This window comes from Schistocerca serialis, chromosome 2, assembly GCF_023864345.2.
Source record: "Schistocerca serialis cubense isolate TAMUIC-IGC-003099 chromosome 2, iqSchSeri2.2, whole genome shotgun sequence".
Lineage (NCBI taxonomy): Eukaryota > Metazoa > Arthropoda > Insecta > Orthoptera > Acrididae > Schistocerca > Schistocerca serialis.
Genome location: NC_064639.1, coordinates 253,472,194 through 253,500,147, shown reverse-complemented (window position 1 = coordinate 253,500,147; position 27,954 = coordinate 253,472,194). Strand labels below are relative to the sequence as shown.

Here is a 27,954-nt window from a genome sequence, read left to right as displayed (position 1 = left end):
TTAGCAGAATATGGACTCGGTGGGTTCAGGAGGGTAATACGGAGCGCCGTGCTGGATCCCAACGGCCTCGTATCACTAGCAGTCGAGAAGACAGGCATCTTATCCGCATGGCTGTAACGGGTCGTGTAGCCACGTCTCGATCCCTGAGTCAACAGATGGGGAATTTGCAAGACGACAGCCATCTGCACGACCAGTTGGACGACGTTTGCAGCAGCATGGACTATCAGCTCGGAGACCATGGCTGCGGTTACCCTTGACGCTGCATCACAGACAGGAGCGCCTCCGATGGTGTACTCAACGACGAACCTGGGTGCACTAATAGCAAAACGTCATTTTTTCGCATGACTCCAGGTTATGTTTACAGCATCATGACGGTCGCATCCGTGTTTGGCGACATCGCGGTGAACGCATATTCGAAGCGTGTATTCGTCATCGCCATACTGGCGTATCACCCGGCGTGATGGTATGGGGTGCCATTGGTTACACGTCTCGGTCACCTCTTGTTCGCATTGACGGCGCTTTGAACAGTGGACGTTACATTTCAGATGTGCTACGACCCGTGGCTCTACCCCCATTCGATTCCTGTGAAACCCTACATTTCAGAAAGATAATGCACGACCGCATGTTGCAGGTCCTGTACGGCCCTTTCTGGATACAGAAAATGTTTGACTGCTGCCCTGGCCAGCACATTCTGCAGATCTCTCACCAAATGAAAACGTCTGGTCAATGGTGACCGAGCAACTGGCTGGTCACAAAACGCCAGTCACTACTCTTGATGAACTGTGGCACTGTATTGAAGCTGCATGGACAGCTGTACCTATACACGCCATCCAAGCTCTGTTTCACTCAATGCACAGGCGGATCAAGGCCGTTATTACGGCCAGAGGTGGTTGTTCTGGGTATTGATTTCTCAGGATGTATGCACCCAAATTGCGTGAAAATGTAATCACATGTCAGTTCTAGTATTATATATTTGTCCAATGAATACCCGCTTATCATCTGCATTTTTTCTTGGTGAAGTAATTTTAATATATAGTGTATATGTATTGTATTGCGAGTTAGTAAAATATACAGAAATACAAATTAAAAGTTAAATGAGTAATTTAATAACAAGGGTTCTATTCCAATGGCTGTAATTGATGTAAATGTCAGAGAATTATATGGAATAATGTTTATTGATGAAAAGGCATCTCAAACGGGCAGTGTTCCTACAATATTCAGTTAAAAACAAACAGAAAATACCCTTATCAAATGCAATAAAGTTACATTGAGAGCGTTATGAGAATGGTAGCAAAATTCTCAACCTAAATAGCCATCGAAGATACATGAAAACTAAGTCCATTTCGTAAAAGCAGTTCACAAAATATTCCCCAACTCAAAACAGTTCAGAGTTCAAATTATCACACATGGTACGTAGAATAGTAAGTCACACTATGTCTATCCTCAGTTCAGAAATACAAGAGGAAAAAGTTGCAAAAAATTTGCAGCCCTACTCCAGGGTACATTCAGACCTCTCGAAATATAAAGTCCCTTCCAGATGTGTGTGAAATCTTATGGGACTTAACTGCTAAGGTCATCAGTCCCTAAGCTTACACACTACTTAACCTAAATTATCCTAAGGACAAACACACACACCCATGCCCAAGGGAGGAGTCGAACCTCCGCCGGGAGCAGCCCCCCAGTCTATGACTGCAGCGCTTAATCCCGCGCGGCTCCCTTCAAAAACTAGAGTATTGTAGCGGCCATTCACCGCCCAGAATCAGTCACCTATAAGCCTGAAATACGCACAATATGGTAGGCAGGTCTGCCTCCATCCAGAACTCGGCATTAAGTGTCCAGAATCGTTCCCTTGAGCTCTTCACTCGAGAAGTCCCAGTCTCCATTTACCTACCATAGTGTTGTGCTGCTATCTGCTTTTCCATTGGCTGAAGGCCGTCCCCAACAAAAATACATCGTTCTTAAGTTCTGATTTGACTCATCTTGATCAGTAAACTAATATACAGGGTGAGTCAGGAGGAAAGGTATATGCTTTGAGGGGTAATATTAGCGGTGATTCTGAACAAAAAACTCCTAATAAACATTTGCCCTTTTCTTAATCGTTTCCAAGTAAACCAATATAGCTCACGTATAGGAATTAAAAGTAACTACAGGTAAATTTGCCATTGTTTTGCTCATACGGGACCCTGTTTAGAAGAGCTACTCAGCAGCACTAACTATAATGTACCATCGCAACATGACAGGAGCAGAAAGGAGCTTAAATTCAAATGGCTCTGAGCACTATGGGATTTAACATCTGAGGTCATCAGTCCGCTAGACTTAGAACTACTTAAACTTAACTAACCTAAGGACATCACACACATCCATGCCCGAGGCAGGATTCGAACCTGCGACCGTAGCAGCAGCGCGGTTCCGGACTGAAGCGCCTAGAACCTCTCGGCCACCTCGGCCGGCTCAGGAAGGAACTGTCATGTTCGGGTGTGCCCTCGACCAACGCCGTAAATGATGTTGACTGATTTCTTGGTGTATCACGAAGGAGTATCCAATGCGTCTACAAGAAATGGTGTAACACTCGCAGCCATGTAACACAGTGTAAAAACAGTGGTCGTAAGAAGATCCTAAGCAACAGGGAGCGGAGGCAAATAACACACCTTGTCAGTGACAATTTCAGACCTGATGGGAATTGTTGCTCCTATCACGATCAGTTTTGGTGGGAATATTATGAAAGAAACCGTATGCAATAAATATTTCCAGTCGGGTACCTTGCAAAAAAAGCCAATGGCCTTGCTGCTGCGGTATCAACGGTCCCCATCAGATCACCGAAGTTAAGCGCTGTTGGGCTTGACTAGCACTTGCATGGGTGACCGTCCGGTCTGTCGAGGGCTGTTTGCAAGCATGGTGCACTTAGCCCTTGTGAGGCAAACTGAGGAACTACTTGAATGAGAACTAGCGGCTTCGGTCACGAAAACTGACAACGGCTGGGAGAGCGATGTGCTGACCACACCCCCTTCCACAACCGCATCCAGCGACGCCTGTAGGCTGAGGATGACACGGCGGTCGGTCAGTACCGTTAAAGTCTTCGGAGACCTGTTCGCTCGGATTTTAGTTTAATTAGCTAGATAAGGGCCATTGCTCACTGCAGTACGTAAAATTGCACGTTTTCAATGCCCTAAACTCTGGTTTCCAAAAATGATCCACTAAACGCTGGTGTCAGCTGGAATGGAGTAGCTGGTCCGTGATAAGCTGTTAATAAGGCGTTTGTTTCGACATTTTTTTCTTATATTTTTGAAATTTTATTATGACTTCTGTGTTAGTAGGTATGATTTAAAATTGGAGTAATCACTGACTAAAACAAGTTTTCCTTTTTTTTAAAAAAATTATTAATTTTATTAACCTTCAAAACAATCAATATTTACCACCAGAGTACCAGGATTCTCAAAGTGAGGAAAAATTTTAGAACCTTAGCCCTAAACAACACAGAAACTGGACAATAGCTGACTGGAAGCATGTAGTGTGGTCTGACGAGTCACAATTGTGCCTCTTTATGGATGATGCAAGACGTCAAAAGCACCGACAGCCCAAACAGGAGCTTAACCGGCAACGTATGGAAGGTGTTGTTCTGGACAAAGGTGTTTCTGTGTTGTTTTTGTGGCGCTTTTCGTACGATGAGTTTGCTCAGCTCATTCATATTTCCGTGAACGTGAACAGTGTTTAGTTCAAAACACTCTCGGTGAACAACTGTTGTCCTTCCTTTTACAATCATGATGAGCATTCTGTGGACACTCTGATCTTCAAAAACGACAACACCTGTGTTTTCAGAGGTGCTCGCATACGTTCTTGGTTTGACGAACACTCAGCGACCCTATCACATCTTGACTGGCCCGCTAAATCGCCTGATCTGAATCCTAAAGATCATGTCTGGGAGTATTTGGAACCTAGTTGCCAACATCCTATGATTTGATAACTGTACGGGATCTAATAATGAATGGGTGGTTTCCGCTGGGTACGGTACACCTACAGAAACTCGTGGTCTCTTTTCCTCACCGACCTGAGGCCGCTACCAAAGCTGGGGGTGGTCTGACAACTGTTAGTGTGATGTGTCTCCAGGGTGTATCTAATGTACTGTCCGACGTTCTCACTTAATCCTTGGACCTAACTCACCCAACATTTACCGACAGCTTTTCTCCGCTGCAAGATTCTGATATGACGTCGGTGCTTTAAATACTCACATATGCTCAGCATAATAAAGGCTGCCCAACTTACTGATATTCTTGCTCTCAATGCTGAGACTTTATTTTCCTTTTTTTTCAAATTTTCAAAATATTACTCGAAGCGCATAATAACGGTACGTCGAAGGTGATACAGAATTTTATTCTACAAAAATTGTCAGAGGAAGTACGTATTTATTGGGAAACATAACTACGATTTTTAAAACAAACACTATAATCCCAGAGAAACATGACTGGAAAGAAAAAGTGAATCTTTACGGCCCAATTTTGTTACTCTTTATCGAGATGGTATCGCTTGTCCCAGGGATGTGTGAGTTGAGTGATACTCGTGATTTTTTTGTGAAAATGAAGCAGAGTTTTATATAAGTCACATGAAAAATATATAATAGAAAGTATAAACATGTTTGTGTGTTAATCATTACAAATAATTGTGGTGTCACCGCCAGACACCACACTTGCTAGGTGGTAGATTAAATCGGCCGCGGTCCATTTAGTACATGTCGGACCCGCGTGTCGCCACTGTGTGATCGCAGACCTAGCGCCACCACAAGGCAGGTCTCGAGATACGAACAAGCACTCGTCCCAGTTGTACGGACGACCTAGCTAGCGACTAGATGTACGAAGCCTTTCTCTCTCTCATTAGCCGAGAGACAGAATAACCTTCAGCTAAGTTAATGGCTACGAACTAGCAAGGCGCCATTAGCCTTACAGTGATTGTAATTAAAGTCTCCTGTGTATAGTCAAGAGCGATGTACCACAATGATTGATTAAAGATAAGTATTAATCCAGCTACGTACTTTTCTTCATAGCATTAATTACGTAGCCTGTTCCAGTACTTCACGCCCGTCTGCGTTAGTCTAGCGTGCATTTTCAGCCATCTCGATCTACAAGGTGTTGGCCCAGCTGCCGACACATCAATAATAATCCAGGCGAGTTTTAAGTCGAGGAGACTTAGTAACGGAAAGGTCCACTTCCCTTCTTTTATGGCTTAGAAGTGAATCACTGTTGAGAGGAGTGGCGATATAGTAGATCTAACAAGGATCAAATGGTAAAACGTCGAACATTACAATATTTACGGACACTGCACTGTGTGGGACAGCGTCGACGAACTGATATACAGATTTTTGTAAGATAGACTATAAGGCACAGCTTCATAACACACACGCATACAGGGTGAAGCGAAATTCGCGCACTCGGGCTTCGCACCGCGACTCCTCACATGCCAGCGATAAAAAAGTCTCTCACAAAATTTCGTCCGGAGAGTACATCCGACAAAAAAAGTACGTTAAAGAGTGGCGATCTGGCCACACTGTAACCACGTTTATGATAACTAACTGTGTCAGCACATACTAGTAGTGCCGTACAGTACGGTGCAGTGGACAGAGTTTTGGGTCACCATTCAGGAGGTCGAGGGCTCGAACCCGGGTTGGGGTGCATTTTTTTATTTGCTAATTTCATTCTGACATTTCATACAGTAATATACACCGTTTCTTAGGTCACATGTATCCTAAATTTACAACATTTTGTAACGCTGAACATAACAAATACGTGATTAGACAATTAAGAAATAGACGAAACAAATGACCTGTCATAGGACAGACTAACTACAAAAACAATATCGGTTTCGAGATGCTGAAGATGATAGCACAGCACAATAACACGACGTCTACTTGTCATTTATACTACATGCAATATGAACGCTCAGATGTCGCACATTAGCAACCAGTGACAATAATAGTGCCCATATAGTGACTGCATGACCTTCACAACAGAATACGTAGTCCTCAGAGCAACAGATGGTCAAAGCGACCTCCCTGCACGTCCAAACATTCCGCAACCCGCTGGATCGTACAGCTCTGGACCCTTCGCAGCAGAGCTGCATCCACTGTAACAAGAGCAGCATGCACACGCGCTACCAATTCTTCCACATTCGTTGGCAGAGTAGAGTACAGGTACTCCTTCAGGAGTTTCCAAGGGAAGAAATCCTGGCGATTTAGATCAGGTGAACGCAGTGGCCATACAACTGGACCTCCACGTGCGAGCCGTTTCCCTGGAAATGTTCTGTCCAAATACCGTCGCAAATTAATTCCAGAGTGTGGAGGTGCACCATCATGTTGGAACGATATCCTCTGCTGAACACGTTGTTCAAAAAATGGTTCAAATGGCTCTGAGCACTATGGGACTCAACATCTGTGGTCATAAGTCCCCTAGAACTTAGAACTACTTAAACCTAACTAACCTAAGGACATCACACACATCCATGCCCGAGGCAGGATTCGAACCTGCGACCGTAGCAGTCGCGCGGTTCCTGACTGAGCGCCTAGAACCGCTAGACCACCGCGGCCGGCGAACACGTTGTGGAACATCCTCCAGCGCGTCAGGTTCGAGAGGAATGCGTGATACCTTCGTGCAGTCAACCGGTCAGGCAACATGTAGGGGCCCAAACACCTGTCGCCCAGTATTTCAGACCAGACGGTAATACCAAAGCGAACTTGATATGAGCGGCCGCAGGTGACGTGCGGGTTAACCTCACACCAATGGTGGGCATTGTGCATATTGAAGACACCCTAACGAGTGAATTCTGCTTCATTCGACCATATTACGGTGTTCACGATGTCATCGTTGGCTTCATGTTGTTGCTGGAACCATGCACAGAATTGCATCCGCTGATGCGATCTGCAGGATGCAGGTGTTGCATGAAAGCGTAATGGTAGGCGTTCAGCTCACGCTCGTGCAGCACGTTGTCTTGCAACGTTACGTGTACTTGGCTGAGGTTCTTGGAGTATAGCCTCCAGAACAGCTTCCTCAGTAGCTGGAATATGGCGAGTCGGTGGACGACCTCTGTTACGCGATGGTGGAAGGAGAGAACCTGACTCCCAAAGGCGCCACTCCATTATGACGAAATACATTTTTATCTGGATGGCATCGACGAGGATATCTGGCAGCATATTCACGAGCGACAACACCAGCCCGGTTATGAGATGCACCAAGGACCACAAGCATATCCGTATATTCATCGTTTGTGTACGTCATGTGTCTGCCACACTGGTTTAGAGGTTTAGACTGAGAAAATTCGATACGTGCACGCATGTACATTGGAGTCTGTCATGGGCATGTTACTCCCATCGCAACTAGTACCTGTCTAATGGACAGCGCATACAGTATAAAGACGCCGTCAGTCCTGTGCGCTATTCCACATAATGCGCATTGCCCCTCTGACAGATATTGTTCTGCATGATTCATCCCGACACCACTAACTGAAATGTTCGGTTTCGAATTACACTTTTTCCCTAACGGTAATAGACGTGATGTCACCACAATCCAATCGATAGAATAATAATATTAATAATAATAATGCATTGAGATACATACTAAACAGTATGCGGTTACCATACTCAATTTTGAAAGGCATAATTAGTGGGACCATGATGATAACACATACAAAAGTAACTGAGTATGGACAAAATTCGCAAAGCATGTTGCTAGCCCTACTGGTAACGTAGGCCCTAACAGAATGTAATGCACCTGAACGAGGCAAGAATAATAGTTGGTACTAATCTATGGGACCACTGGAGGAGGGTACAAACAAAACAGGTTTCGCGTCTAGCAGATGAAGTGGTGCGAATAAATTCACGCCCATGACGCGGGAAGGGGTTCTTTCAAAGATGGCCAATTTTCCATTTCTACGATTGTAGTATGAAAGTGCAAATGTTTTCTAGAGGACCCGCTGCAATCGCTGTTGACGATTAAGATGCTAGATACAGTACCGCCTAGACTACATTTACCAAATAAAAAACACATGTCTCAACACAGGATCGCACCATAGACCTCCTGCATGCTAACCCAAACCCTATCCACTGCACCAACTATACAGCACGAGTAATATGTGCTGACAGAGGTAGTACCATACATGTGGTTACAATGTTGTCACACTGTCACTTTTTAAAGTCCTTCTTCTGCCGCTTGTACTCACCGGACGAAATTTTCTGAGTGATACTTTTTTCTGTCTGTCATGTGAGGAGTCGCACTGCGAAGCCCTAGTGTGCGAATTTCGCTTCATTCTGTGTGTGTGTCTGTGTTCCTTGAGATAATGCCCACAACCTTCTCCATTATTATTACTATTTTTTTTCTGTGAACAAGCCATTTGAGGACCACGTTCCAGTTTCAGTTCTCCAGTCTTTCTTCTTTTCTTTTCTTCAAGTATGCTTTCATCTGTTCGCTATGTGTTGTGTACATAGTTCCACGTAGTCAGCGCATACACAACTTTCCCACTAGAGCGCGCCCCGCTAAGCACAACAGCGGCGCAGGCGCAGCGCTCGTCCGTCTCCGCACTACGAGATGGCGCTGTCTTAGAGACGGACCAAATTCTGCTTCCGCCGATCCGCGTATTAACATGTAACGCAGCCAATGAGATTGCTGCTAACGTAGAACCTTTTCTCCTCGCGGATCACACTCGCGCAGTGATACCTGAACTCTGGAGGTATTATAATGAGTGTACAGACCTCCGATTAGTCAGTCTGCATCATTCTGCATTATTCTGCATCATTCTGCATTAGTCTATAGTCAAGTTTAAGTCTGTGCCTAATAAGATTATCATATTCCTGTACATAGCAATGAAGATAAATGAATAGACACTTTGTCAAGTATCAGAGATATGTGAGAATAAGATTAATGTACCAAGACCAAAGGAACTTCAGATTGTCAATTGTAAACAGTATCCAGAATCAAGTTAAGTAATTTCTATGTTTTTTATTATTTTAATAAATGTGTGTGAAAATTAATCAAGTTCTGTTTTAAAGCTTGTCACCGTCAATCTGCTACTCTAAGCGTGCAAGTGGCATTTCTATCGTCTGACCTAAAGGCAGAAGGTAAACACGCCACGATAAGACCACGAGACATATTGCTGACACTCGTGTGGTGGTGGTGGTGGTGTGTTGGGGCTTATGGGCGCTCAACATCGAGGTCATCAGCGCCCTGACACACATTAAAAGGAACGAATGTGGACAGACCTAAGAAAACTAAAGCACACACTCAAACAAAGCAGGAAAAGAAGGAAAATGCTACCTAAGAAAGTAAAACCTAAGGAAAGGGGAAACATAGCAACAAGAATGTCACAGGAAATTGTTATTGGCTGGCCACTTACATAAAATATGGGCGAGCTTGTCACACAGTGAGCAAATTAAAATCCTCTCCCTAAAATCTTTGTAAAAACATTTGACAGGGCACAGAACTTTAAAACTTTAGCCACATTCGTCCGAGTGTTGCCTAAAAGAGATGGCAGGTCCGCTGGCAAGTCAGCCGCGACCCGCTGGTCAGAAAATAAAACGCAATCCAATAAAACGTGGCGCACAGTGACCTGGACGCCGCAAGCACCACACATTGGAGGGTCCTCTCGCCGGAGAAGGAAGCCGTGCGTCATAGGGCTGTGGCCTATTCGAAGCCGAGTGAGGAGAACCTCGTCCCGTCGATGCGGCTGAAAGGAAGTACACCACACACGCGTTGTGGGCTTGACTATACGGAGCTTATTGTCAGTCACTTCCAGCCACTCATCCTCCCACCGACGCATGACCCGTGAGCTCAACAGCGAGGTGAGTGCGTGCAAGGGGATAGCACACTGAGATACTTGTGGGGCGAGACACGCCTCCTTGGCTGCGAGATCTGCCCTTTCATCTACTTCGTTAGAGCGACAAGTCAAATAATCTGATGGTGTGTATACCGAAGGTCTTACAGTTCGCACACCACACTATGTTTCTTCTTTTTGTCCTTAGACCATTTTGAACCGGTCTTTTTAGCCACCCTGCCATGTAATCCTATCATTTTCAGTAGTTTTTTCTGAAAGCCTTCTCTGTTGTTCATATCTTTTGTTTTTATATTGTTTCTTTCTAAATCCTTTTTTACTTTGCTGACTCAGCTTGTTGTGGACTTCTTACCCCACAAATATTTGAAAATTTTATTAGTTAATCTACTGTCTTGCATTGCAAATAAATGTCCAAAAAGCATGAGTCTTCTTTTCCCATTACGTTTGAAATATTTTCTATATTTTAGTATGTTTCAGCATTAATTCGTAATTTCCAACCTTTTGCTGTGTTTTGTAGTCCTGATGATTTCCTTATAATTTGCCCTTCTAATACTCCTACTTTATCTAAATTATAGTTTAATGCCAGGCATTCGCTTGTATATTATTTTTATCATTATTATTAGTATTTTATTGGTTGGTTGGTTGATTTTGAGGAGGGGACCAAACAGCGAGGTCATCGGTTCCATCGGATTAGGGAAGGAAATCGGTCGTGCCCTTTCAAAGGGACCATCCCAGCATTTGCCTGAAGCGGTTTAGGGAAATTACAGAAAACCTAAATCAGGGTGTCCGGACCGGTGTTTGAACCGTCGTCCTCCCAAATGCGAGTGCAGAGTGCTAACCACTTCATCTCGCATGGTATTACTTAATTAACATATTATAACATTGTCTTTTTTGCGCAGTACTACCTCAAAGTCAACATCGTGTGAACTTCCGAAAAGCTATGTGGAGAACTATTGAGTATTCTGACATCGAAACAGAGACGCTTTTGATGTGTTTCTTTGTATCTGGTACGCTCTCCTGGGGAACGCTACTGCATCAGGTGCGCACTGCAACATATAAACTTGTACAACAACCAATATAACTGGTGAGCAAGTAAACCTTAAAGACAACGTTGTCGCCACGCTGTGGTGAGTCGCAAAAAAACCGGCAACAGTTTTATATATTGTTTTAGTAAAGTGGCCTTTGTAGTATTGTAGTACGCTGTATGTGCGTACAGTAAACTGTGGGACTCCTTCGAGGTAATGTTTCATGGTGCACTCGCATGCGGCTCGTACCGAAAGCGGTAGCAAATAACATCTAATAGTGTCACTTACCGTCACGCACACTTCCGTCCATCATGAATGTCGGGACATGCTACTAACCGCGGTACTTTCCAACGTATTTCCAGCCGTCTAGCAACACTGTCGAACCGTTGAGGTAACAGACGACGCTGTGGCAAGGGGTGTACAGACTGAAACTTTTCGGAGACGTTTTCTTAACTTCAACGGGAGAAACGGATATGCCCGTCTTGCGGCTTTCTTCTCTACGTTTGGAAGCGTAGTACTGAAGAAAAAAACTGAGACTTCTGAGACTTCAGAGTATCGCGTGCTACTAGCTGCTGTGAATCGTATCGGCTGGCTGCTAGCTCTGTCGAGATGTTACTTACTCTTCCGTAAACCGTCTCACACGTGATGTGAAAGCAAATACAGACTTAGCGGGACGATGTTGTTGACGTCATAACACAGAATTTCATGTTGCAATGTATTCGGTCGTCAACAACGCAGTACGTCCCGTTGGATTTTGGCAAAGTGCTACGAAACAAGAATCGGTGCCTTGGAAGATCGCAAACGATGAACCGAGCAGACGTCACATTGGGATGGAGATTACTAAATCTAAAGTGCCTTATTTGTTTTTTTTTTAATATTTGAACTTATCAACTATTTAAATAAGCTCTTTCAAGACGCTAGCACATTAAAAGCATCATTTTGGTACGATTTGTTTAAACAAAACGTCGTGAAATTATTATGACGGAGGTTAAAACGGCCGTTATATCTCTGCATGAAAGGATACAGCATGGAAATACAAATCTCTCCAGGTATTTTTCTCAGCTAATCTCTATCAACATCTCCACTGATCATATTAAAATGTCAGCTTTGTTTGAAATTAATTTGGAAAGCAAGCATAAAAGAAACAGCAAGAGAAATAGAAATTTTGATGGTATTTGTGTTATTTTCACAGATAGAGTGTATTTGGAAGTGACTTATTTTCTCATTTCCGGGATCTATACTCGGTTCCCTGTCGGAGATATAATTTTAACTCCTTAAAGATGTTTGGAACGCTTGTTAAAAAGCTATGATATTTTGTCTAGGAGAAAATGGAGCATTTTTAAACCTGTCTTTCCGACGCATTATTTTGTGTCAGTAGGTACACTATGTTCTTCATTATTTTCTCTATGCATCTTTGAGAACCGTTAGTGAAGTTAACGCAGCTACGTTCCGTGTGTCTGTTTTCGCAAGCATGTTGTGTGTTTTCACGGGACGATGTATCAGGCAACTGCACTGGAGAGCGATCACGTTCGATGTATGAGTTTCATAACGTTCATCAACCACGATGGAAACGGCCTTGACGTTCACGTCGTGGGGATCATCACATGGGTTCACGTGGTACGGCCGTATGCCGTGAGGACCAGTTGAGTTGGAGCAACGAAGAAGCATGGGCCGCTGCCGGAAAGTATTAAAGTTGTATTGACATGGCTGGCCAGTGGCGACCAGGATTTGCTAATACCTCGAGAGGTATGTCTATGGATGGCGTGTGAATTTCCCATGTAGAAGAAAAAAAATTAATCGCCAAGCTTTCGTGGTGGGTTCCTCCTTCTATATATAGTGAATACTATTGTGTACTTAAGGACTGTTGACTGTTGCAGTAGCTCGTGCCAGTGGCCAGCAAAACATTCACTGCAGTCGTGGAGAGGCGAGTTATGTTCTTGAACGGCCATGAAATTATGTAACTAAAGTAGCTAGAAATAGCGCCTCGCATGTGTAAGTTTGGATTTGGTGCTTAGTTGCACGCTGAAGGTAGCTGCCGGCCGCGGTGGCCGTGCGGTTCTGGCGCTGCAGTCCGGAACCGCGGGACTGCTACGGTCGCAGGTTCGAATCCTGCCTCGGGCATGGGTGTGTGTGATGTCCTTAGGTTAGCTAGGTTTAAGTAGTTCTAAGTTCTAGGGGACTTATGACCTAAGATGTTGAGTCCCATAGTGCTCAGAGCCATTTGAACATTTTTTAAGGTAGCTGCTGGTTCACTTGAACGCCGTTTCTTAATTTAGTTATAGATTTAGAATATTGTGGTTTTACGAATTAGTGGTAGTTGTTGTTTCTTAATGATTTCTTGTGTGTATGGGTTGTCACGTTAGGTGCTAAGTATCTTTTTTTTTTTTTGTTCATTGGTTTTTTTCTGTTCATTGGTTACCTTGTAATATGTTTATATTAAGGTATTGCTTTTCTATATGTATTTTTGTGTAACTTGTATATACTACAGTGTGTCTGCCGCTCATGTTTTCCTGTTTTCAAAACGTATATAGTGGTCGACGCGAGCAAACCTCGCCCCGCGAGCTTGCAGTGTGACGGAAATCTCAGCATTTGAACTCAGGGCCGTCCGGACCCCCTTAACGCGCGATTTCTCTATTCCATTCAACGAGAGGCTTGTTTTAGGCAGAAGATTTCCTACTGCCCAAAGCTGAGTCACCCTTTGGATCGTGTGTTTGTGAAATCGTAATAGATTAGCGTCTGCTCGCGTCCATCACACGTTCATCAAATTAACATTTTGCCTTAACCTTGCATAAGTGTAAAATTGAGTGATAACAAAAAGAAGTCAGTAAATTTATAAGCATAAACACACACAAAGGGCAAATTGTACCCTGGTTGTGCCTATCCCTAAGTTGCATACTTAAAGTAATTTAAGATTTTGTCATATTGCAGTATGGTTGTGGCAAGACTGAAATATCTCCTGTTTGCAAGTTAATTTACGTTACTGCTTCCATTACATCAAAGTTCCGTTCCTGTATAACATTTTTAAATGACTATATATTTGAAGCTGTTTCTGTGCTCTACAATTCTTTACTCATTTTGCGCATTTTTTAAAAATACTGTGGATAGGGCCTTGATATGCAAATGTTGTTAATTTATTATTACTGCTGATGAATTCATGTGGATGTGTAATCAATAACGAAGTCTTGCAACTACAAACTGGTTGTGTTACTGGTATACAAGGTTAGAGTGTGCAATCGTCACACCAAACACCACCGTGTGAAGTTGACAGATTTGTTAGTGTATTTATGCGGGTTGTCAAGCGTTTCCACAAGGAATGGTGCACCACGGTATAACATGGCGTAAGAACATTGGTCGTAAAACGGTACTCCCCCACAGAAACTGGAGACGAGTGTCTTGCCTTGTCAATGACAGTAGATTTCAAACCCGACAGCAATTTTTGCTGTCAGTAACATCAGGATTCGGAGTGAACTGCATGCAACGAACACAGCCACACATTAAGCTGCATGTCTTCAATGGGTCAGACAACACGGAAACCGAGAAGCATCTGACTGCAAGTGTGTTGTGTAGTCCGACGACTCGTAAGTTTTCAGGTTGCCGTGAACATGAACTGAAATGTCTGTTTCAATATTATCGATGACTAAGTATTGCCTTTTCTTCTGCAACTTCATGGTGAGTATGCTGTGGACACTCCCGTCCTCCATAGCTCGAGGTGATGCTACATCGTTTCTTCGTATGATTCGGTGCTGCAAAGCTGCGTAGCCTCTCAGCTCTACCGGACTCTGTTTTGTCTGTGTGTAACACTGTTTTACAGCTTCTTATATTTAAGGCCTAGTTTAATACAGAAAACACAGGCTGACAATTATTGAACTATATGAAATAAAATCGTCATAACTTCTGAACGGTGTGCGTTAGGACGTTCAAACTACACTGTTGGCCGGGGAGCATGATGGGAATGAGTGTGTGAAGATTGTTCAGTTTAGCGACGAAACCCACTTTCTTCTGGATGGATTCGTCAATAAGCAAAATTGGCGCATTTGGGAGACTAAGAATCCACATTTCGCGATCGAGAAGTCTCTTCACTCTCAACGGGTGATTGTGTGGCGTGCAATGCCCAGTCATGGAATAATCGGTAAGATATTCCTTGATGGCACTTTGACTACCGAACGGTATGTGAAGGTTTTGGAAGATGGTTTCATCCCTATTATCCACAGTAACCCTGATTTCGACAAGATGTGGTTCATGCAGGATGAAACTGGACCCCATCATTGTTCTGGAGGAGCAGTTTGGGGACCGAATTCTGGCTCTGGGGTACCCAGAGGCCTCTGGCATGGGCCTCGACTGGCGCCATATTCTCCGGATCTGAACACATGCAACGGTTTTATGGGGTTATATTAAAAACCCGTGGTCTGGGGGTAGTGTCTTTGATTTGTAATCAAAACGTTCTCGGTCCCAGGTTCGAAACCCCACAACTAAATTATGAATAATAATCAGCATTTGGCAATCGAAGACTTTCGGCATAAGAAGTCACATTCATTCTGCCTACGGCCTTGTCAAAGAGGGTGGAGGATCAGACAGAGGTTCAGGGCACTCTCTTGTCCTTCGAGTGGGAAACTGCCCCTAAAGGCGGAAGAATCAGCAATGATCAGCAGCATGAGAATGCAGAAGGCAATGGAAGCCTCTGTATTAAAGACATGTAAAGTGTATCTACAGGACATGTGGCCTGTCATTGAAAAAGTGTCATGATGATCTTTCCATTGCCAAAAGATTCCAAAATAGTGCCACAATCGGATCCTGGGGAGGGGACTGCCAAGGGAAGAGGATGAGAAACATATTGAATAATCAACGAAAGGATAAAGTTCTACGAGTCGGGGCGAGGAATATCAGAAGTTTGAATGTGGTAGGGAAGCTAGAAAATCTGAAAAGGGAAATTCAAAGGCACAATTTAGATATAGTAGGGGTCAGTGAAGTTGAATGGAAAGGAGACAAGAATTTCTGATCAGATGACTATAGGGTAATATCAACAGCACCAGAAATGATATAACGAGTGGAGGATTCGTTATGAATTGAAAGATAGGGCAGAGAGTGTGCTACTGTGAACAGTTTAGTGGCAGGACTGTTCTTGTCAGAATCAATAGCAAACTAACGCCGACAACCATAGTTTAGGTATACATGTCGACGTCGCAGGCTGAGGCTGAAGAGAGAGAGAGAAAGTATATGAGGATACTGAAAGAGTAATTCAGTACATAAATGGCGATGAAAATCTAATAGTCATGGGGGACTGGAATGCAGTCGTAGGAGAAGGAGAATATGGGGTTGGAAAAACGAATGAGAGAGGAGAAAGACTGACTGAGTTCTATAATAAATTTCAGCTAGTAATAGCGAATACTCTGTTCCAGAATCACAAGAGGAGGAGGTACACTTGGAAAAGACCGAGTGATACGGGAAGATTTCAGGCAGATTACATCATGATCAGACAGACGTTCTGAAATCAGATACTGGACTGTAAGGGGTACCCAAGAGCAGATATAGACTCAGATCACAATGTAGCAAGTGATGAAGAGTAGGCTGAAGATCAAGAGATTAGTCAGGAAGAATCAATACGAAAAGAATTGGGACACAGAAGTTCTAAGGGATGACGAGACACACTTGAAGTTCTCTAATGCTATAGATACAGCAATAAGGAACAGCTCAGTAGACAGTACAGTTGAAGAGGAATGGACATCTCTAAAAAGGGCCATCACAGAAGTTGGGAAGGAAAACATAGGTACAAAGAAGTTAACTGCGGAGAAACCATGGGTAACAGGAGAACTACTTCAGTTGATCGATGAAAGAAGGAAGTACAAAAATGTTGAGGGAAATCCAGGAATACAGAAATACAAGTCACTGAGGAATGAAATAAATAGGAAGTGCAGGGAAGCTAAGACGAAATAGTTGCATCAAAAATGTGAAGAAATCGAAAAAGAAATGATTGTAGGAAGGACTGACTCAACATACAGTAAAGTCAAAACAACCTTCGGTGACACAAAAAGCAAAGATGGTAACATGAAGAGTGCAAAGAGAATTCCACTGTTAAATGCAGAGGAGAGAGCGGATAGGTACAAAGAGTACACTGAAGGCCTCTATGAAAGGGAAGATTTGCCTGATGTGATAGAAGAAGAAACAGGAGTCGATTTAGAAGGGACAGGGGATTCAGTATTACAACCAGAATTTAAAAGAGCATCGGAAGATTTAAGATCAAATAAGGCAGAAGGGATAGATAAAATTCCATCAGAATTTTAAAATCAGTGGGAGAAGAGGCAACAAAACGACTATACGCGTTGGTGTGTAGAATGTATGAGTCTGGGAACGTACCATCTGATTTTAATAAAAATATCATCTACGTAATTCCGAAGACTGCAAGACCTGAGAAGGGCGAGAATTATAGCACAATCAGCTTAACAGCTCTTGCATCCAGGTTGCTTTCAAGACTAATATACAGAAAATGGAAAAGAAAATTGAATATGTGCTAGATGACGGCCAGATTGGCTTTAGAAAAGGTAGAGGCACCAGAGAGGCAATTCTGACGTTGCGGTCGATAATGGAAGGAAGACTAAAGAAAAATCAAGACACGTTCATAGGATCTGTAGACCTAGAAAGAGCGTTCGACAGTGTAAAATGGTGCAAGACGTTCGAAATTTTGAGGAAAAAAAGCGTTAGCTATAGGGAGAGACGGGTAATATATAATATGTACAAGAGCCAAGAAGGATTAATAAGAGTGGACGAGCAACAACGAAATGCTCGTGTTAAAATGGGTATAAGACTGGGATGTAGTCTTTCCCCCCTACTGTTCAATCTGTACATCGAACAAGAAACGATGGAATAAAAGAAAGGTTCAGGAGTGAAACTAAAATTCAAGGTGAAAGTATATCAATGATACGATTCGCTGATGACATTGCTATCCTGAGTGAAATTGAAGAAGAACTACATGATAAGGTGAATGGAATGAACAATTAATGAGTACAGAATATGGACTGAGAGTAAATCGAAGAAAGACGAAATTAATAAGTAGTAGCAGACGTGAGACCAGCGAAAAACTTAACATCAGGATTGATGGTCACGAAGTAGACGAACTTAAGGAATTCTACTACGTGGGCAGCAAAATAACGACTGACGGACGGAGCAAGGAGGACATCAAAATCAGACTAGCACTGTGCAAAAGGGCATTTCCAGCCAAGAGAAGTCTACTAGTATAAAACATAGATGTTAATTTGGAGAAGAAATTTTTGAGAATATACGTCTGGAACACAACGTTGTATGTTAGTGAAGCATGCACTACGGAAAAGCCGGAACAGAAGAGAATCGAAGCATTCGAGATACGGTGCTACAGAATGATGTTGAAAATATGGAATGATAAGGTAAGGAATGAGGAGGTTCTGTGCAGAACTGGAGAGGAAAGGAATAAGTGGAAAACACTGACAAGGAGAAGGGACAGGATGATAGGATATCTGTTAAGACATCAGGGAATAACTTCCTTGGTACTAGAGGGAACTGTAGGGAGCAAAAACTGTAGAGAAAGACAGAGATTGGAATACATACAGCAAATAATTGAGGATGGCGGACCGCATCAAACGAATCAGAAGACTTATGACCAAAAAAATTAAAATCATTGCTTAGCTGAAAACAGCCATTCGGGAGGTCATTGACATCATCGATGTTGCGAGACTTCAGGGGATCATGCGGAATCTCTCTCTGCGTCCGCACAACATCATCGCCAATGATGACAGGCATGTCGAACATGTCCTAACCGAAATCCGGATATCTATAGTGACGTTTACATGTTGAATAAAGTTTGTCACGCTGTATTTTGTAACTAATTTACGTTTCTTTTTCCTATAGTTCAGTAATTGTCACCCAGTATGGAGATTCAGTTCCATTTACTTCTCAGCATCATCTGAACACAAGTGCTCAAACAATAGTGTGGAAAGATACGTTCTGATTTGCTCTGTTGGTGGAAAGATTCTTTGTGCCAGGGCACTGCTTGAAGACACCTACTGTAGTGACTGACTTGTGGGACGATAAACGACCACTAGTCCTTCCTTATCAGTTTTATGAGAAATCTACAGTAGCGTCTGACTAACGTCATTTAGATAGTGAACTCAAACGGCAACAGTACAAGACCAGCACATAAAGTCCGCTTCATAGTCGCATAAAATCGAGGTACCGCCTGCTGCTGGGAAGAATTTCTTTCAAGTCAGCCGCAGGTGGCAGTTTAACTGCAGAGGTAGTCCCAAGCGGCGAGACGTTTGTCAAACTCGGCAACAACAGCTGGAACGAGTAAACGGATTCTGTAATTCTATGAAGTGCATGGCAGAGAATATAAATGCATCACAGTAGTATCATCAGAATATTCTCAAATAAAATTATTATGCATTTGCTTACAATACCTAACTAAGAATGTTAAAAAAGTTAAAGCGTGGAAGAGAAAATGTTAATGTTACCGAAAACGTGCAGAAATTTCTGTATCTGCAGCAGTCACTTGTCATCAAAAAACTGACACGAAGCCTGTCTTTAGCATGCTTTCCTCTTACGGTGCCTCCATTGGTATTTCATGTTACACTGGTGAGCAAATCGTAAGGACGAAAGTAGCTTTTGCATGATGTGTCACTGCCAAGCAACACAGGTCGATGAAATTTGGACACTACAGAGAGGAAACAGCTACAGTAAAGTACATAAGTTAGCTGAAAGAGACTAGCAGAAATGAGACTTTTATTCAAAGACAATAATTAAACTGAAGTACCACTATATCCGATGGTCCCCTGAACATTACAAAAGGCGGAACATGTTTCCTAATATGATGTGTGACAACCATGGTCGGCAGTGCATGCAGTGCGACGTGGTCCCATGGTGGCTACAAAGTTGGTAACGAGCTCTTGTGGTAGGCCGTTCTATTCCTCCACCAATACGTATGACACTTGCTGTATGGTCGTTGGTGCAACTGACCGTACTTGCCGGCCGGTGTGGCCGTGCGGTTCTAGGCACTTCAGTCTGGAACCGCGTGACAGCTACGGTCGCAGGTTCGAATCCTGCCTCGGGCATGGATGTGTGTGCTGCCCTTAGGTTAGTTAGGTTTAATTAGTTCTAAGTTCTAGGCGACTGATGACCTCAGAAGTTAAGCCACATAGTGCTCAGAGCCATTTTTTTTACCGTATTTCTCCACAATGCATCACAAACGTGCTCGATGGGATTTAAGTCGTGGAAAGGGGGAGGCCACTCCATTCGGCGATTATGTTCTCGTTCCAAAACCTCCACCTCCACTGTTCAATGCGATCGCGCATTGTCATCCAGTGCACTTGGGGAAGGACTACAGTATCACAAAAATGTTGACCATGTTCACAGATTTGAAGGCCAGTACACCCATGCAACACTATGCCTCCCGAAACGATAACACCTGCACCACAAAAAAGACCCTATAATGTTCCTGAGTGCATTACTTGTTTCCACCTCTCGCCATATGACATATGAAGGTACGTCCAGAATATTTTTGATTCAATAGTTTTGTGACTGGTTCGATGCGACCCGCCACGAATTCCTCTCCTGTGTCAACCTCCTCATCTCAGAGTAGCACTTGCAACCTACGTCGTAAGTTATTTGCTGGATGTATTCCACTCCGTCTTCCTCTACAGTTTTTGTCCTCCATAGGTCCCTCAAGTATTCCCTCACGTCTTAACAGATGTCCTATCATCCTGTTCCTTCTCCTTGTTAGTGTTTTCCACATATTCCTTTCCTCTCCGATTCTGCGCAGAACCTCCTCATTCCTTATCTGATCAGTCTGATCGTCTGTAGCATCACATCTCAAATGCTTCGATTCTCTTCTGTTCCGGTTTTCCCACAGTCCATGTTTCACAACCACACAGTGCTGTGCTCCAGGCGTACATTCTCAGAAATTTCTTCCTCACATTAATACCTATGTTTGATACTAGTTGGCCAACGGCCTTGCCGCAGTGGTAACATCGGTTCCCGTCATATCACCGAAGTTAAGCGCTGTCGGGCTGGGCTAGTACTTGGATGGGTGACCATCTGGTCTGGCGAGCGCTGTTGGCAAGCGGGGTGCATTTAGTCCTTGTGGCGCAAACTGAGGAGCTACTTGATTGAGAAGTAGCTGCTTCGGTTTCGGAAACTGACATACGGCCGGGAGAGCGGTGTGCTGACCACATGCCCCTCCATCTACGCGTCCAGTGACGCCCGTGGGCCAGTCGGTACCTGTTCGGGAGGATTTAAGTGTTTTTTTTTTTTTTTTTTTTTTTTTTTGTAGTACTAGTAGGCATCTCTTGGCCAGTAATGCCTTTTTTGCCAGTGCTAGTCTGCTTTTGATATCCTCCTCGCTCCGTCCGTCATTGGTTATTTTGTTGCCTAGGTAGTGGGATTCCTTAATTTCGTGACCATCAATCCTGATGTTAGTTTCTCGCTGTTCTCGTTTCTGCTACTACTCATCACTTCCGTCTTCCTTCGATTTATCTCAGTCCATATTCTGTACCTACCAGACTGCTCATTCCATTCAGCAGATTATGTAAATCTTCTTAACTTTCACTCAGGATAGCAATGTTATCAGGGAATCGTATCATTGATATCCTTTCACCTTGAATCTTAATTCCACCCCGGAACCTTTCTTTTATTTCCATCATAGCTTCTTCGATTTAGAGATTGAATAGTAGGGGCGAAAGACTACATCCTTATCTTATAACTTTTCTAATCCGAGAACTTCGTTGTTGGTTGTCCACTTTTATTATTCCCTCTTGGCTCTTGTACATATTGTATATTATCCGTCTCTCCCTATAGCTTACCCCTGTTTTCTTCAGAATGTCGAATATTTTGCACAATGTGACATTGTGGAACGCTTTTTCCACGTCTCTATGAACGTGTCTCGATTTTTCTTTAGTCTTGTTTCTATTATCAACCGCAACGTCAGAATTGCCTCTCTGGTTCCTTTGCCTTTCCTAAAGTCAAACAGATTGTCATCTAACACATCCTGAATTTTCTTTTCCATTCTTCTGTATGTCATTCTTGTCAACAGCTTGGATTCATGAGCTGTTAACCTGACTGTGCGATAATTCTCGCACTTGTCAGCTCTTGCAGTCTTCGGAATTGCATGGATGATATTTTCACAAACGTCTGATGGTACGTCCCCAGACATTCTGCGCACCAACGTGAATAGTCGTTTTGTTGCCACTTGCCCCAACGATTTTAGAAATTCTGATGGAATGTTATCTATCCCTTCTGTCTTTTTTGATCCTAAGTCGTTCCAAGTTCTCTTAAATTCTGATTCTAATACCGGATCCCCTACCTCTTGTAAATCGACTCCTGCTTCTTCTTCAACCACTTCAGACAAATCTTCCCCCTCCTAGAGGCCTTCAATATACTCTTCAACGTATTCTACTCCAGAATCATTACTCAGACTAAAACTGTTCTCGTCCGAGAGGAGATCGCGACCCCACTCCGCGTTGGTCACATTTCCATGCTCTTGACACTGTCTCAAACTGTGCCGCCAATGTGTGCTGAGGGAACAGGACGTACTTATCGTCGGGCAAAGGGATCAGCCCCACTCAGTCGCCGTAGCATCGTGGAGTGTGAGATTGCATACTCGTACCTTGCGGTCCTGTAAGATCGTGTTGCAATTTCATCCATTGTTTGATGTGGGTCACAATGTAGCGGTCATCTGCTGCTGTAATCGATTATGGTCGACCATCACCCCTTCAAGTTGCATTCCCTGTGGTTCGGAACGCTCCCCATGCACGTGAAGGAATGCTGTGAGCAATACCAAACGCCTGGGCTACACTCGTCACACTTCGGTTTCTTCACAGTTACCAGGATTCTTCCCCTTGTGAAGTCATCCACCTTTTGTCTCCGGGACATTCTGTGATGAACAACACCATCGCAGTGAACCGTAACTGCTCGATGACTGGCACACTCTTTATCCGTTCCTTCAACTTCCACGTGTTGCGGGGCAGCGCCATTTGGAACCACCTTCAGGCCGTGTGACGTACAGCTTTCTGTGCAGGGCAAGGAGATCTTTGGCAACAGGCTACCGCATTTTTTCATTTCCACGTAGTAGTTAATATGTTCTATTACTTTATTTCGCCCTCAAGTTTTGAAGAGCAGTGTATATAGTCTGTCTTTCATAAGATATTTTTACACTACACTACTGGCCATTAAAATTGCTACACCACGAAGACAACGTGCTACAGACGCGGAAGTTAACCGACAGGAAGAACATACTGTGATATGCAAATGATTACCTTTTCAGAGCATTCACACAACGTTGGCGCCAGTGGCGATACCTACAACGTGCTGACATGAGGAAAGTTTCCAACCGATTTCTCATACACAAACAGCAGTTGACCGGCGTTGCCTGGTGAAACATTGTTGTGATGCCTCGTGTAAGGAGGAGAAATGCGTACCATCACGTTTCCGACTTTGATAAAGGTCTGATTGTAGCCTATCACGAATGCGGTTTATCGTATCGCGACATTGCTGCTCGCGTTGGTCGAGATCCAATGACTGTTAGCAGAATATGGAATCGTTGGGTTCAGGAGGGTAATACGGAACGTAGTGCTGGATCCGAACGGCCTCGTATCACTAGCAGTCGAGATGACAGGCATCTTATCCGCATGGCTGTAACGGATCGTGCATCCGCGTCTCAATCCCTGAGTCAACAGATGGGGACGTTTGGAAGACAACAAACATCTGCACGAACAGTTCGACGACTTTTGCAGCAGGATGGAATATCAGCTCGGAGACAATGGCTGCAGTTACCCTTAACGCTGCATCACAGACAGGAGCGCCTGCGAAGGTGTACTCAACGACGAACCTGGGTGCACGAATGGCAAAACGTCATTTTTTCGGATGAATCCAGGTTCTGTTTACAGCATCATGATGGTCGCATCTGTGTTTGGTGACATCGCGGTGAACTCACGTTGGAAGCGTGTATTCGTCATCGACATACTGGCGTATCACCCGGCGTGATGGTATGGGGTACTAGTGGTTACACGTCTCGCTCACCTCTTGTTCGCATTGACGGCACTTTGAACAGTGGACGTTACATTTCAGATGTGTTACGACCCGTGGCTCTACCCTTCATTCGATCCCTGCGAAATCCTACATTTCAGCAGGATAATGCACGACCGCATGTTGCAGGTCCTGTACGGGCGTTCCTGGATACAGAAAATGTTCGACTGCTGTCCTGGCCAGCACATTCTCCAGATCTCTCACCAATTGAAAACGTCTGGTCAATGGTCGCCGAGCAACTGGCTCGTCACAATACGCCGGTCACTACTCTTGATGAAATGTGGCATCGTGTTGAAGCTGCATGGGTAGCTGTACCTGCACACGCCATCCAAGCTCTGTTTGTCTCAATGCCCAGGCGTGTCAAGGCCGTTATTACGGCCAAAGGTGGTTGTTCTGGGTACTGATTTCTCAGGATCTATGCACCCAAATTGCGTGAAAATGTAATCACATGTCAGTGCTAGTATAATATATTTGTCTAATGAATACCCGTTTATCATCTGCATTTCTTCTTGGTGTAGCAATTTTAATGGCCAGTAGTGTATACATACCACCAAAAAATTTCTGTAAAACTTTTTTATGTTTCACCTACGTTAGATTGTTTCCTCATTAGCTAATGTATATTAAAGTTCAAAGTGTTATGTACTACGTGTCCGTAATTCCAAAGTATGTGAAATATATAGGGCGGTCAGACACACTCTGAAAAGCGTGGAAGAGTCTTGCAGGATAGTGGGTGCTTGGAAATAATTTTAAGAAAAAAAATAGGTACACTGCTACGTTTCCGACGTACTTAACACTGAAGTTAGGCTATCCGTCCGTTGCGCGCGCAAATTCAAGCGTCCCATGAAAAACAATTAGTGTCAGTTGTTCTCATATCGTGGATGATAGCACACGAGACTGCTCAGCCTTTGACTCGGGTTCGGCAGTTACTACCGTCCCACGTTCAATGTTTGTATCACTCTCTTTTTGGTTTTAGGAAACCAAACGAAGAACACCTACGGCGGCACCGTCTGGCGGGTCGCTTGAATCTGCGCGCGCAACGGTCTGATTGGCTAACTTCGGTGCTAATTAACTTGGAAACGACGCAACGTATCGAATTTTTATCTTAACATTTATTTCTCAGAACAGCCTACCCTACAATATACTTACAAGCTCTTTTAGGACTGTTTCTTAATGGCGTGTAAACAGGTGAGTCTGATGTATGGTACGACACCGAGCAGCACATAAACACCGCACTTTGTGGTGTATTCGACGCCAGGTAACATCCTAACGCAGCTAAGGACAGTGACGTGCTGCCGATACGAGTCGTTTGAATTTTATATGATCATGAGCAGTAAGTGAGGCAGAACGGTTGTGCTGATCCAATGATATTAACATGTTCGTGTTGTCCCCCATTTTTCATTTCACAGTTATCCAGGCTGGACACAGCGGAATTTGCAGTCACGTGCACGAACGCATTTTATGCCCATGTCTACGACTTCCGGTAGTCGTCGATAGGCCACAGTTACAGCATGCGCCCGCCGTTTGAGTAGAGCCACGTGATTCCATATCGTCATGTAATTGAAACAAGACTGGAATTTAGAGTCTTTATTCCAATGTAAAGATGATTTATTACTAAAAACTGAAATAGACAATAATGAAGTTCCAGAATAACATTTATCGTAAATTTTGTTGTGAACTGGCTTTCGGCATTATAGGCCATTGTCAGATAACTCGAAGGTACAACGGTCAAGAAAGCCGGAAGCCGCTTCACAAAAAAATTTAAAATAAATACTATTGTGTAACATCATTACTGTGTATTTCAGTTGTTAATATGTCTGTGTTGATTCAGGTACCTACAGAATAGTTCATAAATTGTATAAAATGATTTCTTTGATATGAATTGTAAGTGCTCAAAACTCAGTCTATGGAAATGTCCCTTCCAGAGCATCAACTGCACCATCCGTCGTATGCAGTTTCTCATCATTGTTTCATATTCACGTCAAAATGCTTACTGGCGTCATTGGACCACTAATGGCGTAGCGTACAATTTTTAAAGTGAACTTACAGATTGTTTGCACTCTAAACAAGTACTCCATAAACTGAGCTTGATAAATGCTGCACTTTAAACCTCTCACCATATGACATGTGAACGTTTTCCGGATTCGAATCACGGCAAATCAAATGGCTCTAAGCACTATGGTACTTAACATTTGAGGTCGTCAGTCCCCTAGACTTAGAACTACTTAAACCTAACTAACCTAAGGACATCACACACATTCATGTCCGAGGCAGGGTTCGAACCTGCGACCGTACCAGCAGTGCGGTTCCGGACTGAAGGGCCTACAACCGCTCGGGCACCGCGGCCTGGCCGAATCAGGGCAAGACAAGGCATTCAAAGTTCAACACGACGCATAAATAGTCACGACAATACAAGTCGTTTTATGGCTTGTCTGTATTTATTCACTGTTGTATCGATATTTCTAGTGCTTCCACAGTTTTGGCCTTCTGATTTTATCATTGACTCTTCAAAAATATAAGGCAGTGAAACTCATCTTCACAGACGCAGTTTACCGGTGCGCGGTGCTGCAGCTTTCGCAATCGACTTCCTGTTCCGGCCGCATCTCTAGCCACATCGAGCGCACAATGGTCTAGTTCCGCGCACACCAGTTTAGTTTCAAAACCCGCTACTAAGTTCGACAACAAAATAACGTATCTTGCTTTATACCGGACATTTCCTCGTACTTCAACCACAAAATTCCCGGTGTATACGAGAGACTTCGCCTACCCATCATAATTCAAAACATTGCAGTGGCGATATACTGAACTGTGTCAACCAATCAGTTTCCAGCGCAGTTATTACGTAGAATAGTTTCATTTGAGAAAGATATTTTTTTTCTCTAAACAGCTACATACCAGTAAACCGACGATTCCTTGTAGAATCGAACTTTCATGTATAAAACACTATCAATCTTCTGATTTACTTTAGGAATGAGTTAATGTGTTAAAAAGTTGACGTTAAGCATGTAAGCGAGAAAAAGTTTAGAAAGACTTTGAAATTATAGTTACGGTTTATTAGGAGTCGCTGTGTCCTCTCATAATGAACCACTCGACAAACATAGTCTGGGTAATTTGCGCTCCACTGTAAGCAAAACAAGTTTTCCACGCGTCTCAATGTATATATATGAACTATACATAGTACAATGATACAATTTCACCGGACATTCAATGGTATATGTGAGTACTATCTGCAAACTGTGTTGTGAATAGAATAGGTGGTAAAAAAGTAATAAATTAAAACGTCGTGCCTGACACTGACGATCTACTGCACGAACAACGAAAGTGTACTAAGCGTTACCATTTTTTCCTTTCATCATTTTGTGGAGAGTGACAGCGACAAAAAGTTTCGTAAAGGTTTGAAATTATGTAGAAAGATTGTTGCTAGTCGCTAAGTGCTCCCATGCGCAAATACTGAATGAATAAAGTTGTGGTATTTGGCGACGTTACTTAGGCTGCCTCAATACATACGCAGTTTCGAAATGCAGTAATTGTCTTATGATGTTACACTTTTAACACCAAACTGTGACAGTACCATCAGACATATTGCTTTGCGATGATAAGTAAAATTGGCAGTTTAATATTCTTAACTATGCTGGAGGGAAATATGTCACTAATGGCTTCTGGTGTAAAATTTGTGCATTCTCTTCGATGAGGGAGGTATGAGAGGGTTCGGCGACGGCCGTGGGTGGTCGCAGTTCTATACATACAAGACACCTCATGCTCTCCCCTGTTGGACTGTTGGTTCGCAAAAATGTTGTGGCCACACGCCGACCGGTTTCTGGTGTCCGCGAAGGGGCATGGTCTTGGAGATAGCAGGGTGACCACAGGTTCCCTGAACATTTTTGGAGTGGCAAAGCTGCATTTCCTGTCGGCGGCTGCAAATAACGACACGAAGATTGTATCATGTTGAATGTGACAAAATTCCAGAATCTAATTGCTCGGATGATGTCAGTCGGTCAAAAGGGCCATCGGCGTACGCACTGAAGCGTAAACGTTTGAACCAATGACCGGCGACACAGGATAAATATGCAGTGTACCATCCTCTGGG

At 43.5% G+C, this 27,954-nt stretch overlaps 1 protein-coding gene and 1 pseudogene across 1 annotated transcript in view; one reads left to right on the top strand and one right to left on the bottom strand.

The window, feature by feature from the left end:
* LOC126455883 (high-affinity choline transporter 1-like) overlaps positions 1-27,954 on the bottom strand; it is a 449,603-nt gene that overhangs the window by 399,328 nt on the left and 22,321 nt on the right. The window lies entirely within an intron of this gene.
* LOC126459073 (5S ribosomal RNA) lies at positions 20,792-20,909 on the top strand (annotated as a pseudogene).